This window comes from Sus scrofa, chromosome 9 (assembly GCF_054392235.1).
Source record: "Sus scrofa isolate SSC_HxYL_T2T_F1_AM1 chromosome 9, Sscrofa_HxYL_maternal_Yorkshire_Landrace_v2.0, whole genome shotgun sequence".
NCBI lineage: Eukaryota > Metazoa > Chordata > Mammalia > Artiodactyla > Suidae > Sus > Sus scrofa.
The window spans coordinates 111,167,628-111,180,690 of record NC_139391.1 but is presented as its reverse complement, the minus strand read 5'-3'; positions in this window follow the sequence as shown (position 1 = coordinate 111,180,690).

Here is a 13,063-nt window from a genome sequence, read left to right as displayed (position 1 = left end):
TAGGTGCCTGTGGTCAGTCGTTCCCCACACTGCAGCTGGAGAGATCTTTGAAAAGCATAAATCAGGAGTTCCTGTGGAACTCAGTGGAAATGAACCCAACTAGTATCCATGAGGATGTGGGTTTGATCCCTGGCCCTGCTCAGTGAGTTTAGGATCCAATGTTTCTATGTGCTGCAGTGTAAGTCACAGATGTAGCTCGAATCTGGTGTTGCTGTGGCTGTGGCATAGGCCAGCAGCTGCAGCTCTGATTTGACCCCCAGCTCAGGAACCTCCATAGGCTGCAACCAAAAAGAAAAGAAAAGCATAAATCAGATAACATGTCCCTCCCCATGCTCTGCCTAAACTGAAAGCCAAATTCCCATCGTGACCCTCAAGGCCCTTCAAGGTCTAGCTCTTCCTCTCTCTCAAATCATGCCTTCTAAACATTGTTCCTCTGGTTCAATCCACTTCAGCCCCATTGGTCCTCCTGCTGTGTCCTCAAACTCAACTTTTTCCTCAGGAACTTGATACTTGTCGTTCCCATGCCTGGAAAACTTTTCCTTCAGAGATCTGCATGGCTTGCTCACTGCCTTCAAGCAGGTATCTTCAGCTATTCTGTAAGAATCAGCCTTCTTCTCCCTTAGCTCACTCTATCTCATCTCCTGCCTTTTTTTCCTCACTGGACTGTCTGGAATTTATTCTCTATTTGTTTGCTTCATTGGTATTGTCCTATAACCCAAAAACTAGATCCACCTCCTGGTGGGTTTTGAGCCAAAAAACACAGCTGAGCCAAAAATCTAGAGGGGATAGAATTATTACTTGCAGCAAGTAAGGAGAAAACCAGGGATCTTTCCCAAAGCACTGTCTCCTCAAACAGCAAAATTGGGGCAGGTTTATGCAAAGGGTATATGCATAGTCATGAGGGGGGCTAGGTGATCCAAAGCATCCAAGCTTGAGTTGGTTGAAGTCATGAGAGTCAGAAAAGGTTCACATCTTCATCTCTTAGGCTCCACTTGATCTGGTGGTTGAGGGCTTCAGGCTAATCTTTACCTTTGAAGTAGAACCGGAGTCCTTAAAATTGATACATCATCTTTGCAATTGTTACTTCTCCTGCCTGGTAACAGGCATTTATTTCTGCATTCTTTTGTTCTCTTAAGATTATTAAATACTGAGACCTGTTCAAGCACAAGCATTGTGGCCAGGCTTAGATCACAAAATGGCTTAGGCCAAAAAAGGCTTCTCTTATGTCAAGAAAGCCATGGCTCCTTCTCTCTGTGGCAACTCTCTACCCTGTCTACTTACAGTCCCACTGGAATATAAGTCTTGTGAGGGCAAGGCCTTTTTCTATCTGGCTCATTCAGTGGCTGTTCCTTAGGGGGCTCAGAACAGCACCTGGCCCCTGGACAGCACCACACCTCCACAAGGTGCCATTCCAGGGGACCCCATTCCGGAGATAGTCTCTATGGGTGGTGTCCGTCTGTGGAGCTCCATCCATCTAGGGTAAATCAACATTAGACAGTCTTCAGTGAATGTACACTCTCTGCCAGGCCATGCACTTGACATATTTCGAGCTCTAATGTTTCAAAAACTCCGCCAGAGCCTTCATGTCTCCCTAGGTTGGAAAGAATGAGAAATCTTCAAGATCGGAAATCACAAGATGGAGAATAATTGTCTGTCTCAAAAGAGTCTTCTTACTCCCAGGCATATTTTCCTAATAATTGTCTTAGGAAACATCTGAGCCTGGAAGCTCTGGCTATTCCTCCCAGGCTCCTGAAATTTGATCTGACTTTGTCTGAAACTCTCCCAAGTTCTAGCTTGGGGCTTTTTGGTTTCCAAATTGGAACACTTGTTTGCACACTCACTCTTTTTTTTTTCCATCCCCATTGTGAACCGCACACCCACACCCCAACTCCAGCACACAAATTTTTCTTTTGTGTGTCTTTGGTGGCTGTTTTTGGTGTCCTGGTTTTAGCTTGATGTTTCTTGGGCTTCATTTCTCATTATATGCTTAGCTTATCTCTGGTTGGCTTCAGCATTCCTCCTAGAACCTGCACCCCACTTTGCTTCAGGGGCCCTCTTGGTCCAAGTTATGGATTTCTGGGTAGGCCTTTGCTTATTACCCTGCTCACTTTTGCCCTCCCCTGGCAGCTATGTTGTCAATTGAGTATACTTGATGGCAGATCTTGAGCAATTCTACCATAGCTTTAGATATTGACTCTAGGTCTTGATGAAGGCATTGTGCTTTGTGTAATGGGCAACATTTATGCAGTTCCAAGCTTTGGGCTGCTTGATGTAGAATCCGAAGGAATCGTGGGAAAGCAGATTAGTCAGTGCTCTCTCCAAGGGGCTACGTAAGATAATCCAATGGGATGTAGAGATGCTGGAAGGAAATGCTAGACCCTCTTTTAAAATTACATTTCATTCCTTTATGCATGATCCAAGCATCTTTATTGACAAGGATGTGTGAACAGAAGAGTTTGGAGGTCACGGCCCTAAACAACAATCCTAGTTGTGCTTTAGGACTATTAGTTACTGTCTTTATGTGACAGGATGTGAAGTTAGATAACATAAATCCCATTCAATCTTCCTCCTTGTAATTGAACTATTTTTATTGCTGCTGCCTGTGCAGTCATCAAATTCTGCATGCCTCTCAAATTGTGGAATCCTAACTAGACACAGCTTGATTTAGGAATAGCCAGGCCTGACTAGTGAGGAATTACTTTATCACTTTGCCCATGTGCTCTTTCCAGAGATAGAGTCCTTATGAGAAAATTACCCGATTTGAAAAGTGAGCTTCTGCAAATGGTAAAATCTTCCTAACGATTCCAAGTGAAGTGATATGACATATCATGGAATCAGCTAAAATGGGCTTTGTTTGAATCATACTTAAAATAGTGTTGATAGTGTCTGTTTTAACTTTAACTTAGCACAAATGACTTAATGTGTATTGGGCACTTGCTGTTTTTCTTTTGTGCTGGATGTTGTTTGTCAATTTGCCATCATTTCTATCTCTTGGCGGGCAGGTGAGGAGGGGTGGGTGGAGAGGGGTGGAGTTATATTCTGCCAATGAGAAGAATTTGGAAGGAGAAATAATGGGAAAAGCCATACTTCACTGGTAATGGCTGTGGACAGAAGTGAGGGCGGTTGGCAGGTGTAGGGTTGTGGCAGCTCCAGGGTCTGCCGGAGGCCAGGGCTGAGGGGAGTAGTTTCACAGCTACACCCCCCACCCCCGATTCCTGCCAGTCCTGCCCTTCTGGGCTTTTGCCTCATCTCTAGCCTTCCTACCCTTCCAAATATTGTGTAGGCTTCTAACTCCCTAGATTACATCCCTCCCTACCTGAAATATCTCCCATGTTTTTCTGTGTTCCTAAGTGATCATGGATTGTTTGGTTCTGGAAATGCATCCAAGAGGATAAAGGGAGATCTGAATAAGTGGAGAGATTCTCCATGTTTCATGGATAAAACTCTTGAATATTTTAAAGATATCAAATTACTCTCAAATTAATCTATAGTTTCATTGAAATGCGCCTCAAAATTCCAGTAGGGATTTGGTTTTTGTTTTTGGTAATAAAAATAGAAAACATATATAGATAGGTACATAAGATAAATAGGTAGAGAGATAGATAGAGATTATAGATATACAGATGTCTGTTTCTCAGCTCTCTTTTTACTTTAGTCTACTTGCAAATATCACTTTTTTTTAATATGACTTCATAAAACATTTTAAAATCTGGTAGCATGAATTCTTCTTCTTAAATTTTTCTTTGTAGCATTGCCTTTGCCTATTATGGGCCTTTATTCTTCCCTATATATTTTAGACACAATTTATCAGGTCTGCTGTCTTCTCCTCCATTCCCTCCCAAACACTCTCTATATAAAACTTGACATAGGGAGTTCCCGTAGTGGTTGCAGCGGAAATGGATCCTAACTAGGAACCATGAGGTTCCAGGTTTGATCCCTGGCCTCGCTTAGTGGGTTAAGGATCTGGCATTGCTGTGAGCTGAGGTATATGTTGCAGACACGGCTCGGATCCTGCATTGCTCTGGCTGTGGCCTAGGCTGGCAGCTGTAACTCCAGTTAGAACCCCTTGCCTGGGAAACTCCATATGACACAGCAAAAAAAAAAAATAAAAAAATAAAACTTGGTGTAGGATAATGGAGACTTTCCACAATATTGGGCACAGGATGGGTTCTCACATCACATATAAAAATAGTCTTCAGCAGATTAAAGACCTAAATATGAGAGTAATATGATAAAGCTGGAAGAGGGTGGGAAAGGTAAAAGAATATTTGTGACCATTGACTGAAGAAGGTTTTCTTTTTAAAAATCTGGCGTTCCCACCATGGCAGAGTGGGGTTAAGAATCCAACTTCAGCAGCTCACGTTGCTGTGGAGGTGCAGGTTCAATCCCAGGCCTGGTGAAGTGGGTTAAAGGATCTGGTGTTGCCGCAGCTGCCATGTAGTTTGCTTGGATTCAATCTCTGGCCCAGGAACTTCCATATGACACAAGTACAGCCATAAAATTAAAAAAATAAAAATAAAAAAAAACCCACAAAATTTTACTACATCACAGTTCAAGATTTAAGCTAGCTGAAGACTATCATAGACATAGTTTGCAGGGAGGTGACAAATGACAAGCTAGGGGATGTTTTTGTGTGTGCAAGCCATATCCCAAATTGCCAAAGGATTATCAGCCAAGAAATGTCCTAAGAGGGCAAGAAAAAGGCAAAGAAAGATCAGAAAATTGGGCGAAGGTTACAAATGAGCCAGTCTCCTAAGGGGAAACCCAAGTGGCCAACAGGAATGTAGAGAATTGCTCAGCTGCCTTCAGCCAACAGAAAAAAAGCAAATTAGAGCAGGGAGTTGCTACTTTGCACTCATGGGAGGAGCAGCTATTAGAAGCATACAGCCAAACATTGCTAAGTTTGGGGGGGATGGGAACCCTTATACACTGCAGGTGTTACCCAGTGCAAAGTTGTATGCCATCAGCACACAGGCCAAACAACCAAGTTTAGAGCAGCACAAGGCCATGCAAGGAGGACAGGTAACCCCTGCTCAAAAACCCCCGAACTCCTCAAAAGATTTCAACAAAGTGTTTTGTTTTGTTTTTTTGTTTTGTTTTTGTTTTTGTTTTTTTTTTTTTGGTCTTTTGTCTTTTTAGGGCTGCACTTGTGGCATATGGAGGTTCCCAGGCTAGGGGTCCAATCAGAGCTACAGCTGCCAGCCTATGCCAGAGCCACAGCAATGCCAGATCCGAGTTGCGTCTGCGACCTACACCACAGCTGGCAGCAACATCAGATCCTTAAACCACTGAGCAAGGCCAGGGATTGAACCCACAACCTCATGGTTCCTAGTCAGGTTCATTAACCACTGAGCCACTACGGGAACTCCCCAGCAAAGCGTTTTTAAAGGCCAGGTGAGGGAAAGATGTCCTTAGGTATGTGATTAGCTTATACACAATTTTCTGCTTGATGTTGGGCTAACCAAGTGGTGTCACAGAGGTCAATGCCATCAATCCTTCGGTGCCAGAAGGTCTGGGGGGGTTACGTGCTCAGGATCATCAAGTAGTTAATCTCTTCCATTTGTAGGGTAGTTTTTAGCATCTGAAAAACTCAGAAAATGAGATACTATTATATGGATGCTTCAGAGAGGAGCTATAGCAGAGGACATGGGGGAGGAGTCAGTCCCACAGGGCCCCGCTTGGTGACACAGGTAGGGCATCCAGTTGGGGGAAGCATGCTGATGGGAGCTCGCCCTGGTCCCCAGGGAGGCTGTGTGAGAATGTTCGTCACAGTATGTGTATGTTTTCTGGGGATTCGAAGCAACCTAAGGGCCCACCATCAAACTAGAGAATAAACTGTGGCAGATGTATCTCGTGGAATATTAAGCTGTCGTTAAAAGCAATGAGATAAATGTATATATGGGAAAATGAATAAAACTTTTTTAAAAAGCCTAGTAAGTGGAAGATATGAGAAACAGAAGAAGACTTAACACAACACCATTCTAGAAAGACCATTCTAGAATAAGCCAACATATTTTTTTTTAATAGGAACTCTGTATGGAAGAGTTTTAAATTCAGAATTTGAATTGTCTCTGATGGCCTCCTCTTCTCAGAGGATTAAGAACATATTTTATTGCTGGATTTTAAACTCTGTGCCACTAGGTCTTGGCATGATGCATAGAACAGAAGGGGCCATTAGTAATAGTTAAACATGACTATGCCCTGATGTCTCCCTAAATTACCTTGTAACATTTAGACCTGAATCATGATGTCCCTTGTTCTCTACAGACATAGAATTGGAAACTACCATGTTGCTTCCACATTTGTGTGATTGGCTGAGTTCCTGCAAGTTTCCAGAAATGCTGTGTGGAATTAAGGATAGTAGAAGAATGTTTTTCATTTTTGTTGAGTTGTTAATCCTCCAGTTCAGGGGCTGACATATCATGGCCTGTCCTGGTTTTCAAGGACTGTGAGCTGAGAATGGTTTTTTATATTTCTAATAGTTACATAACTGCCTAAATAACAACCTTGATTTTGCCTCTTGGCCTTCAGAGCCTAAACTATTTATCTGACCCTTTACAGAAAGTGTTTACCAGCCCTTGCTGTAGTTCATTACTTCCCTGGAGAAGTATTTACTGAGACCTACTGTTCATTAATTCCCTGGAGAAGTGTTTACTGAGACCTACTTTTTTGGTTTGTTTGTTTATTTGTTTGTTTTTGGTGAGGATAAAGCAGTGAACAAAAGAGGCAAAACTTCCTACTACTAAAAGTCTAGTGGAGGGTGATAGATAATAAAGGTAAAAAAAATATATAGTTTGTCAAATGAGGAAAAAGAAAGCAGAGGCAGGGAACAGAGAAGGCTGGGCTGGCATGAGGTGATTTCTAAAAAGCATGCTATTATTTAGACAACATCGCTGTATGTAACTTGGACTAAATGTTTTACATTATTTGTGAATACAACGCAAGCAGTTTGTTTTCAGTCTCTGGTTGGTATTTTCACTTACTCTTTCATTCCTGAGATGCCACTAAAATAAATTTATAAGTGCCCAGTCACCCCTCTGGCCTGGCCTGGCCTTTGCATCATCCTCTTATTACAAAACCTCTCTTTATCAGCCTTTTTCCATTTTTTTTTCTTTGACCTACAGATAAACATCGATGCTTGCCAGTTTCTTACTCATCATGGAACTGCTTTTGATGGAACTTTTCTGCCCTTATCTCCTTCCCTTAAATGAAATCTTAAAAACCCTTACTTTAATTTTATTGCACAAACAACATAGATCAAGGATGCTAAGTAGCACACACAAAAATGTGACAAAAACAATGAACATTTTGGAATATTACCTTGGAAATAATTTTTTAAAAATGATATGTATACATATATATGTATATGTGTATATATTCATGGTATCATACTTCAGACTCTATAGCAAGTCTTTTCACCTAATGCAGTGATGACTATCATTCCATAACAATAGATTATGACCACATAATTTTACTGAGTATTGCATCATTTAGGAATTGCATTCAACTCTAAAATGAAGCACATGTAACAAAAGTGACTCAAGGATGTAAGCATTGTTTTTTGCCTTTTATCTTTGTTTTGTTTCTTTTTTTTAATTTCTAGGATTGTGTATAATACAAATCCTGTCTTATGTGCATACATGCCTGTGAAGAGAACATTGAAAAATGAGGTTTAAATAGAAACATGGTTCTATGCTAAATGAAAGTATAAGCTATGACCTGAGTTACCACACAACCTACAACTGCCTAACATACCTGATTTTTTTTTTTTTTTTTTTTTTTTTTGCTTCTTGATGAAACAGGAAATCTGGAGCTAGTTCAGTGATGGGTAGCACAAAGATATCAAGGCAAGTGCTGAGTGTGTCTCTTGTGTCTTTTTCCTCCTAGTCTCAAAGTAGCTACTACAGCTCCATCCATTTTACTACTTATTAGTTTCCTATGACTGCTGTAATAAATTACCACAAACTTAGAGGCTTAAAACAACACATACTTGGAGTTCCAGTTGTGGCTCAATGGTTAACGAATCCAACTAGGAACCATGAGGTTGAGGGTTCGATCCCTGGCCTTGCTCAGTGGGTTAAGGATCCAGCGTTGCTGTGAGCTGTGGTGTAGGTTACAGATACCTCTCAGATCCCGAGTTGCTGTGGCTGTGGCATAGGCTGGCAGCTACAGCTCCGATTTGACCCCTAGCCTGGGTATCTCCATATGCCATGGGTGTGGCCCTGGAAAAGACAAAAACAAAAAACAAAATAAAAAAACCACACACTTATAATTTCATAGTTCTAGAAGTCAGAAGTCTAAAATCAGTTTCATTGTGTTAAAAGCAAGATGTTTGCCTGGCTGTGTTCCTTCTGGAGGTTCTCAGAAGAATCCATTCTTTGCCTTTTCCAGTTCCAGGGGCTATCCACATTCTTTGGTTTCCATACTCTTGCACCATCTACACATGCCTCTCTCTCTCTCCGACTATAAACTCTGTTTTTGTCATCACCTCTTCCCCAGCTCTGACCCTCCTGCCTCTCTCTTAAAAGGACCCTTGTGATTATGTTGGACCTTCCTAGAAAATCCAGGGTAATCTCTGCATCTCAGAAACTGTAACTTAATCACATCTGCCAAGTCCCTTTTTCCATGTAAGGTAACATATTCATAGATTCCCAGGATAGGAGTGTGGATATTTTTGAGTATGTGTGGGAGGATTATTCTACATACCAAAGAAATCAACTAGAATAGGGTAATATTTCTATCAAGAAAATGGAAAATTCCCAGAAAACACCATGGATGTGTTTTGTTGATGTTTTGTTGTCTTGTGGCTACTCTTGAATGAGGGCTATGACTGACTCCAGAGGGAGCCCTGTCACACTTACCCTGCTTTGGGCCAGAATGACCTGATCACCAGACCTGCACTTGGTCAGTCAGGTGCAGTGTACCTGCACATGGTCAGTCAAGTGCATTACACTTGCACTTGGTTAGTGACTGGCTACCCCAGGAAGCATGTGGCCTTGGGCGAGGCAATGCTTTGCAACTTTGATACACCCAAAGTGACTTACTGTAGTCTGCAGACAGCTCTCCCAGGGCTGGGGCAATAAAGTCTTTGCTGGAGGTGGATGTGGGGGATACATCACAGTGTTCATTGCAGGCACGGTTTCCCAGCTGAGGTAGGTCTGTGTGGTGTTGCTCTTGGAAGATGTCCACTTGTAGGGTGAGGTAGATCAGACAGAGGATGTCAGGGAGGTCTCATAATAGTAACTGAGATATCAGCCATGGGACCCAGGAATGCTACCCTCCTGGGTTAGCCCTCAGTCTTACTTTGAAATTCTTGAAGAAGCAAGAACCTCAGAGAGCAAGTGGAAACCTCTTGGAAGATATCACTCTGTTATCATTGCTCATGGCCAGTCTTCTACTGAAGAGCATTCTGATAAATGGGGCTGGAATATCAGGCTTTGATTCCAAGTAGGTGGGGGCCCTACCTCCTCAAAAGCCTAAATCTTACCCCCTGTGATCCAAACTCCAAACGCTGCAACAAACAGATGAGAGAGAAAGAGCATGACCCCTGCCTCAGTCCCAGGGTCCAGGCTTAGGGTCACCTTACCACACAAAGGGAAGAAGCACAAAGAAGGTGTGTATCTATAGAATCATGCTTAAGTGCACCTTTGACCCCATCAATGCCATAAAATATGGCCCAATCCAGTTAGTATTCCCTTCTCTTAGAGGAGCTGGGAAAAGGAAAAGCCAGGCCAATATGTACAATAGTACTCTTTTCTTGTTGATATGTGTGTGCATGACTTTATATAAACACAGAACAAAAGTCTGAAAGAATATATACCAAACTTTTACCAACTAGTATCTCTCTGGCCTAGGGTCATAGCTTGATTAAAGATCAAACTACATTAGGCCACTAAAGGAGGACTGGAATCAGCCACAAATGTGGCATTAGGTAAGTAGAGAAATGTCCCTTGTCCAAACCAGATGGATGTCTGGTTCTGTCCTCTGTCCAACCCACCAGATGGAATGGTATCCATGGGGATAAAACAAGGATGGCCACCAAGTTGTCACTTTCCTCAAGCCACCTTCTGCAGATGTGGTGAATAAAGTAACAAGAGTCTTGGACATAGGAGGCCTGATCGTGGCCTGCCCAGGTCCTTGTGGGGCCTAGTCTGACTTGGATGAAGTCATGACCAAGTTTCCTTCATCCTCCAGACATTCTTTCATGTTGCTTGAATATTTTACCAAAAATGAGTATTGCTTTCATACTTAGTCAAAAACAAAGTTACTTTCCTTCGTAAAATCAGAAATTGGTGCAGATTCTCATATGGAAAATAGAGAAAGAGTGAAGCTAGGCACGTGCTAAAGAGGAGGCAGAGGAGGCCTGCTTGGCCAGACACCTTTGCTGAGGGAACTCCTGACTGGGTGAGGGCTTCCTCTCCCTGTTTCAATCCCTGATGGTGTCGTATGACAGGGTGTGTGTCATTCTTGGCCTCTGAATCCTGAGGTTGAGATCTGCATCACAACTCAGGCCTCCCGAGGACCCCCAGATTCCTTTCGTTCCTTCAGCCATGCCGACTCCCTAGTCAATCCCCTTGACTGAAATAGGCGAATGAAGCAAGAAAACAGGCTATCGTGGCCCGGGTGACTGAGCTAGCAGAATTTCTAGATTTGAATCTGTTCTGTGCCAGTGGAACCATGCTTCTTCTCTGATGGTCTGCTTTGCAGGGATCTCCACTTACCCTCAGTCAGTAATAAAAGGAGGATGTGATGTAATACTTTGGTAAATGTTGGTGCCAGTCTTGGTGAAGACATGCACTTCACATTGATACATGTGACCCAGTGGCTATCTGGGGTATGCTCAGGATTCACTTTCTTGCTTGCCTTTCTGAAAGCTTCTGGGCTTTTGAAACTTGATTATTCTAAAAGTGGAGGATGACCTGCTGAGATTATCTTTGTGCTTTGTTCTGACAGATGTGGAAAAATAAAAGGACATGTCTTTCCCCTTCTTTCCAGCTTACCCTCTCCCCTACACCCCCAAATCAAAGGGCCATCCCTGAAGGGCAGAGCCTATCCTTGTCTTCAGGGCAAACTTAAGAGACTTTTGTCTTCAAAGGATTGGCTCCAGGGGGAAAGGCATGTCTCTTCTTGAGTTGTAGGTTCTATTTTGAGAAAAACAGGGAAGTGGTGGTGAATAGACCTGGGGGGCTTTGAAAGCTTGGAGGAAGATCAGGAAAGAGCCTTGAGTTTGTGTGGGAGGGGGTCCTTGAAAAGCAAGTACCCCCTCACCTCCTCCCAGCACCCCAGGCAATGACAGGGAGGCCCTGCACAAACATTTTGATCTGTGACTTTCATGTGAACTAGAGGGAGGGGAGGGCCCACAGTAATGTCTGGGATGGAATTTCCTACCATCCTAGTGCAATGCAGCCTGAGAGCAGAAGAAATTGAATTAAGGACACACAAGAAATATGAGACACTTTACACCCCAGATGTGCAGCAAAACAGAGGCACATGCTATGTTAAGTCAGGTCAACCTCTTTGTGATGATCTTAGTGAACTGAGAAGACAGAATTTTCTCCTCCGCTTTATCCTTTTTTGCTTTTTATTTTTGTCTCTCTTTAAAAAATAGTTTCCTTTTGGAATACAACACATATCAGGGACATGAGAGAGAAAGTGATTTTTTTTAACATTATAGCCATTAATTTGCCACCCCTTATACTTCCTGAGCTCCTCCTAAAGATCATCAGATGACAGGACATGACAGCTGGTTCTGGCAAGAAAAAGTCTGTTGAGGAATAAAATACAGCATACCTCAGAGAGATCACAAATTCTATTCTAGACCACACAATAAAGTGAATATTGCAATAAAGTGAGTCACAGGAATTTTTTGGTTTCCTATGTATGTAAGTTACTTTTATACTATGCTGTAGTCTGTTAAGTGTACCATAGCATTATGTCTAAAAAAAGAACATACTTTAAAAAATACTTTATTGCTAAAAAGTGCTAACCATCATCTGAGCCTTCAGCAATTTTTAATCTTTCTGTTGATGGTAGGTTTGAAATATTGCAAGAACTACCAAAATGTGACACAGAGTCATGAAATAAACAAATGCTGTTGGGGGAAAAAAGGCGCCAGTAGACTTGTTTAACATGGGGTTGCCACAAACCTTCAATTGAAAAAAACACAAAATCTGCAAAGCACAATAAAATGACATCTGCCTGTACATCATGAATACATCCCAACACCTACTGTTACTACCACAGATGTTTCTGTTAAAGAGTATGAGGACAAAGAAGCCAAAGAATGAAAAGTATTGATGCCAAGCAGGGAACCTGACTTAACGTTGAGTCTGAACTCTGAGGAATGAGGTTCCCTAGAGAGGTGAGCAGGTCTTCTGTTGCCAAGATGCCAGGAGCCATATCTGTTTTGTATGAAGCAATCTTCAACAATCTAACTTTACATCTGAAGGAACTAGAAAAACAAGAACAAAGCAAGCCCAGAGTTAGTACAGGAAGGAAATAATGAAGATCATGGCAGAAATAAATGAAATAGAGACTTAAAAAGCAATAGGGAAAAAAAAATCAATGAGCTTAAGAGCTGGTTATTTGAAAAGAAAAACAAAATTGATAACCTTTAGTCATACTATCAAGAAAAAAAAAGGGGCTCAATAATTAAAATAAAAAGAGAAGAAGACATAACTGACACCACAGAAGTATAAAATATCATTGAGATTACTATGAAAAATTATATGCCAATAAAGTGGACAATGTATAATAAATGGACAAGTTCCTAGAAGCCTAAAGTCTTCTAAGGCTGAGTCAGGAAGAAATTGAAAATCTAAACAGATCTACTACCAGTAATGAAATTGAGTCAGTAATCAAAAATTCCCAACAAACAAAAATCTAGGACCATATAGCTTCACAGGGGAATTCCACCAAACATTTAAAGAAGATTTAGTACCTATCATTCTCAAACTATTTTAAAAGTTGAAAGAGGATGAAGCACTTCCATACTCATTCTTCTGGTGACCAAAAAATTAATCAGTAATCTAAGAAAGGCATTGAAAATTTTATTTGAGCCAAA